Here is a 5,758-nt window from a genome sequence, read left to right as displayed (position 1 = left end):
TCACAAGAGGTGACTAGTCCAAGGATCCACACCTACTCACGCACCCTCCACTATGAATAACACTTCTTTATGGTAACTACCAAAGGCGGAGAAGCCCTACAACACTCTCAATACAAGAAGAAGAAAGGGAAATACAAGATAAGCAAAAGCTTACAAGATGTGCAATAAAAACCCTAACCCTAACTTCTTCTTCTTGCTTTTGATCCGCCTCTTGACTTGGGAAACCTCCAAGAACCTTCAAGAACTGGCGATCTGAGCTTGAGAGAAGTATGGAGAAGTCGCTGTGTTGATCTGAGATGAAATCGTGAAGTTCTTATGCAGCCATCGCACGCCTGCAGCTCAAATACGACGCAACGGTCGGATCCCGATCGATTCGAAAGCTCCCAATCGATCGGGGAGGTTTTGGATCGATCCACGGATCGATCCAGAGCGCCTCTGTACTCTGGGAAAATGCCTGGACCGATCCACGGATCGATCCAGCGCTTATCGCGCGAACCAGCAGCATCCCAATCGATCGGCTGATCGATTGGGACCTCTGGATCGATCCACTGATCGATCCAGAGGCTCTCTGTGTTAGAGTGTATACTAAAAGCCTAGCTTTTGGTATAAACATTTATCTAGAAATAAGAATCACATTGGTCAAATGACTACATTTATGATAAATGTAGTTGTTCAATTAATTTATATTGTAGATAACATGGTGTGTGGTGTCACACACAAAAGATCATGTTATCAGTACCTTATAAATTATAAACAGTAGCTCACGACCAAAATGGAAAGGAACAAACCATTAGAAGGTCGTAGTGTAATTAGGTATCAGTTTATCTTGACTGTATAATTACACTAGTACACTTAGAGTGTATTGAGTAGGACCATTTGAGGTCGTTTCTTTTATACTGATTTTATAAAGAAACAAAGACCTCGGTTATTATGGAAGTGTGTGCTCTTAATCCTAATATAATAACAAGCACATATATTTGATATTTATTTCTTTAATTTATCAATGGGTGAGATTTAGTTCGATGAATCAATAAGCCCGATAAGTTGGGAAATGGTATCACTTATAGTGTGTGTTGTTGATTATAGAAGGAAGCGTGTCCTAGAGATACTAGGTTGATAATGTCCTCAAGAGGAGCTCATAAGGATTGTCATGTTAAACCTGCAGGTGGACCTAGTCCGACATGATGATAAGGTTGAGTGGTACTACTCTTGGACTAAGATATTAATTAAATGAGTTGTCGGTAACTCACTTAATTAGTGGGCATTCGATATCTTAAACACGGGAGACTAACACACTCATGATAAGAAGGAGCCCAAAATGTAATTTGGGATTGGTGCGATAGTTCAATAATAGTTCTCTAGTGGAATGAATTATTATTGATAAAATTAAGTTGTGTGTTGGGGCGAGCACGGGATGCTTAATTTTATCGGAGACCAAAACCAATTCCTCCTCTCGGTCCCTATCGTAGCCTCTTGTATATAGAGATTTATACCCACCACATACCCACCTTCTTACCCAACCAATAGGGGCCGGCCAAGCTAAGCTTGAAGCTCAAGCTTAGGGCGCTAAGCCTAAAAGTTGGCCTGGCCGGCCAATAGCTTGGAGCCCAAGCTTAGGTGGCCGGCCACATCATATTAAAAAGAATTTTTTATTAAAATTATTTCTTATGTGGATATCATAGTTTTAAAAGAGAGTTTAAAAATTAAATCTTTCCTTTTAAAAGCTTTCTACAAAAGATTAAGAAAAGATTTGAAATCTTTCCTTATTTGTAGATTGAAAGGAGATTTTATTTTTAAGAAAAACTTTCCTTTTTAACCATGATAATAATTTAAAAGAGAAGTTTAAAAATTAAATATTCTCTTTTATTAGTTTCTACAAAAGATTAAGAAAAGATTTGATATCTTTCCTTATTTGTAGATTGAAAAGAGATTTTAATTTTTAGAGATAACTTTCCTTTTGAAAATTATCCACATGTTTAAAAGAAGAATTTTAATTTATAAAATTTCCTTTTTATTAACCACCATGAAGGGAAAAATTATTTGAGAAATTTTTATAAATTTCCGAAAGCAAATTAGGAAGTTTTAATTCTTGTGTGAATTAAAATTTCCTTGATTTGTGGAATGGTGTGGCCGGCCATTGTATTTGTAAAAAGGAAATTATTTTTAATTAAATAAAATTTTCTTTTTCATGGAAAAATAATTAAGGAAGTTTTTAATTAAATTTCCTTATTTGCCAAGACCAAGGATTATAAAAGAGGGGGTAGAGAAGGCTTCTTGGTGAACAACTCTATTCTATTCTTCCTCTCTTTTCCTCCTTGGTGGCCGGCCCTAGCTTCTTTCTCTTCTCTTCTTCTTGTGGCCGGTGGCAATCCCTCTTGGAGCTCTTGATGGTGGCCGGTTCTAGCTAGGAGAAGAAAGAGAGAAAGGAGGTTTTGTTTCTTGCATCCCTTGGAGCTTGGTGGTGGTGGTCGGACCTCTACTTCTCTTGGAGAATTTTGGTGGCCGAAACCTAGAAGAAAGAAGAAGGTGCTTGGTGGTTCTCATCTCGGAAGATCGTTGCCCACACAACGTCCGAGGTTAGAAGAGGAATACGGTAGAAGATCAAGAGGTCTTTCTAGAAGGTATAACTAGTATTTTTTCTTTCCGCATCATACTAGTTATTTTTGAAAATAATACCAAATACAAGAGGCTTACGATTCTAGTGTTTCGAATTTGTTTTCGATATAGTGTTCTTTTGTTTTTCTTTTCCTTGTGATTTGATTGTTCTTTTCGGTTAACCTAAAGTTATTTTAGGAAATTAAATATTAGCTTTCCATAAAAGGTTTTGTCTAGTCGGTGGTGGTTGCTCCCATATCCAAGAAGGCCATGTGCCTCGCCACGTCAGTACTGGGAACCAATTATGGAAATTAATATTTAATGGAATTAATAACTTAAGGTGATTTGGGTCGAACGTGTTAAGTTCCGCAGGAGATCCAAGTCTAAACCTAAAAGAACATATAGATTAAGTTTTGAATCAAAAGTGTTAAGTTCCGCAGGCGATCCAAAATTTAATTTAAAAGAACACATGGTAGCTAGGAAAAGGTTCAGACCTTTGTACAAAATTTTTGTACAGTGGAATCTCTAGGTTTTCCGAGTAGCAACCAACACTCTGTTCGCTGGGAAAGGCCTGGATCGATCCACTGATCGATCCAGAGGCTTTCTGTTTGCTGGGGAAAAGCTTGGATCGATCCACTGATCGATCCAGCTTTTGGTTTTTGCCCAAAACCAAGTCCCAAGCCTCTCAAACCAACATTCGGTCAACCTTGACCTGTTGGTACATCATGCCTAGCATCTGGTCACTCCCTTGACCTGCTAGGACTCCCTCACCAAGTGTCCGGTCAATCCCTTTGATCCACTTGGACTTTTCTCCTCTTGCTAAGTATCCTGTCAAATCCTTTGACCTATTTGGACTTTCCTTCATCATGCCAAGTATCCGGTCACTCCCTTGACCTACTTGGACTTTCACCAGATGTCTGGTCAATCTTGACCCATTTGGATTTCCCCGTGCCTGGCTTCACTCACCAGGACTTTCAATCTGCCTAGCTTCACTCACTAGGACTTCTCTTCTGCCTGGCTTCACTCACCAGGTCTTTCACCTAGCTTCACTCATCAGGATTTTCTTCTGCCTGACTTCACTCACCAGGACTTTTACCTAGTTTCACTCACTAGGATTTTCACCTGGCTTCACTCACCAGGATTTTCTTCTGCCTGGCTTCACTCACCAGGACTTTCACCTAGCTTCACTCACTAGGATTTTCACCTGGCTTCACTCACCAGGATTTTCTTCTGCCTACCTTCACTCACCAGGACTTTCACCTAGCTTCACTCACTAGGATTTTCACCTGGCTTCACTCGTCAGGATTTTCCTTCCGCCTAACATCTCAATTAGGACTTCCCAGTCAAGTATCCGGTCATCCTTGACCTACTTGACTCTTCTTCAATCAACCTTGCATTGTCAAACATCGAAACCCAAACCAAGACTCAAGCTTAGTCAACCAGGTCAACCTTGACCTGAGGGATGTTGCACCAACAATCTCCCCCTTTTTGATGTTTGACAATACCAACACTATCACTTACAATACCACATGTAAGTTAGGCTAATCCCATAGCCTAAACCTGCTTCATACCACTAGGTAATGAATACATAAGTTAAGCCCTTCATTCTCCCCCTAAGAGGGCAAACTCCCTCTAGGTAATGAAATCCTAACTTACTCCCTTTCATTCTCCCCCTATTGGCACACATCAAACCATGTCCCATATTTGGGCACACATCAACAAATTCACTTGTTGAAAACTCTCTCCCTGAAGAGTTGCTCATCGTTGTTCACACCTTCACTCTTTGTGATCAACACGATAATGAAGATCTCATACCCTTCATTATCCTTAACCCTACATTCTCCCCCAATGTAGGCAAATGCCCATCCTTGAGCATTATCCATTTGAAACCACTTGAACAAAGAGGATATCCACTCCCCATTAAAGTTCAAACGCTCAACCTTGAGCATGTTCTTAACGGATGGTTAACCACCTTCCAAGGTTCATGAAAAATAATTTTCATGTCTTTAAAGAGTCCCTCCCCCTAAAGACATGGTGGTAACTTCTGTCATTGCACCAACAATGACTTGGAATCCCTAAAACTTTAGGAAACCCAATTTTAGAAGTTTTGAGGTTCAAATATTCAAAATTTGAAACAAACCTCAACCTAAACTTCAACTTAGCCTTCCTTAACCAATTCATCCTTGTTTTCCACACGAAAACACCCTTTTTATGTATACAAATGTATTTTCAGGGGTTTGAAATGGTTACCTAGACTAAAATAGGTTCAAAGATGCTGAAATCAGACCTTCCCAGCCAAAATCAGCATCTTCGATCGATTGGAGTTGGGTTCCAATCGATTGAACCCTGCTGAATCGATCCACTGATCGATTCAGTCTTCTTGGATCGATCGGCTGATCGATCCAGCGAGCTTCTGCTCGCGAGAAATGCCTTCTCAATCGATCGGTTGATCGATTGAGGCACTCCAATCGATCCACGGATCGATTAAAGGCCTGAAATTGCTGAAATTCAATTTCAGCCAATTTCAGAAACCCCTAGAAAATTCTACAAAATTCTAAAAATCGTAAAAATTTGTGTAGACATTATTTAGGGTATTCTTTATCATGGAAAAATAGTTTTCTATGAAAATACATCATATTTTCAAATATTGACACAAGCTTGAAAACTTGCTAAGACTTTAGCGTTTTCTTCAAGTTTGTGTCTAACTATTCAATGGTGATTACTATCAAAAGATAGCCTTCACCAAGGTTTTCCAAAAGCCTTTTAAATAATTTTCAAAACCAATATCCCATCACATTCCTTGGGCTTAATGCACATGACTTGTACATTAGCTTTCCCAATGATGGGAAAACACATAACTATGTGTTTTTATGAACCTAAAACTCAAAAGAATGCACTAAATCAACATCTTGAGTTTTATTCATCTTCCTAACATCTCACTTGTATCTAACATGCACTAAAACATATACAAGTCATTTTATGTGTCTTTGTGAGATGTAAAATTTGGTTTTGCCCTAATCTAGGGATCATGCATATCTATCTGGGCATTTTGAGTGGTAAACATCCACCAAGGATGTTATTTGTTGATTCACTTGTTAAACAACTGCCACTTGTTTATTCCACTTGTTAAACAAATGCCACTTGTTGAACTAATGCCATTTGT

The sequence above is a fragment of the Zingiber officinale genome, unplaced genomic scaffold, assembly GCF_018446385.1.
Source record: "Zingiber officinale cultivar Zhangliang unplaced genomic scaffold, Zo_v1.1 ctg30, whole genome shotgun sequence".
Classification (NCBI taxonomy): Eukaryota; Viridiplantae; Streptophyta; class Magnoliopsida; order Zingiberales; family Zingiberaceae; genus Zingiber; species Zingiber officinale.
This window is presented reverse-complemented; position numbering follows the sequence as displayed.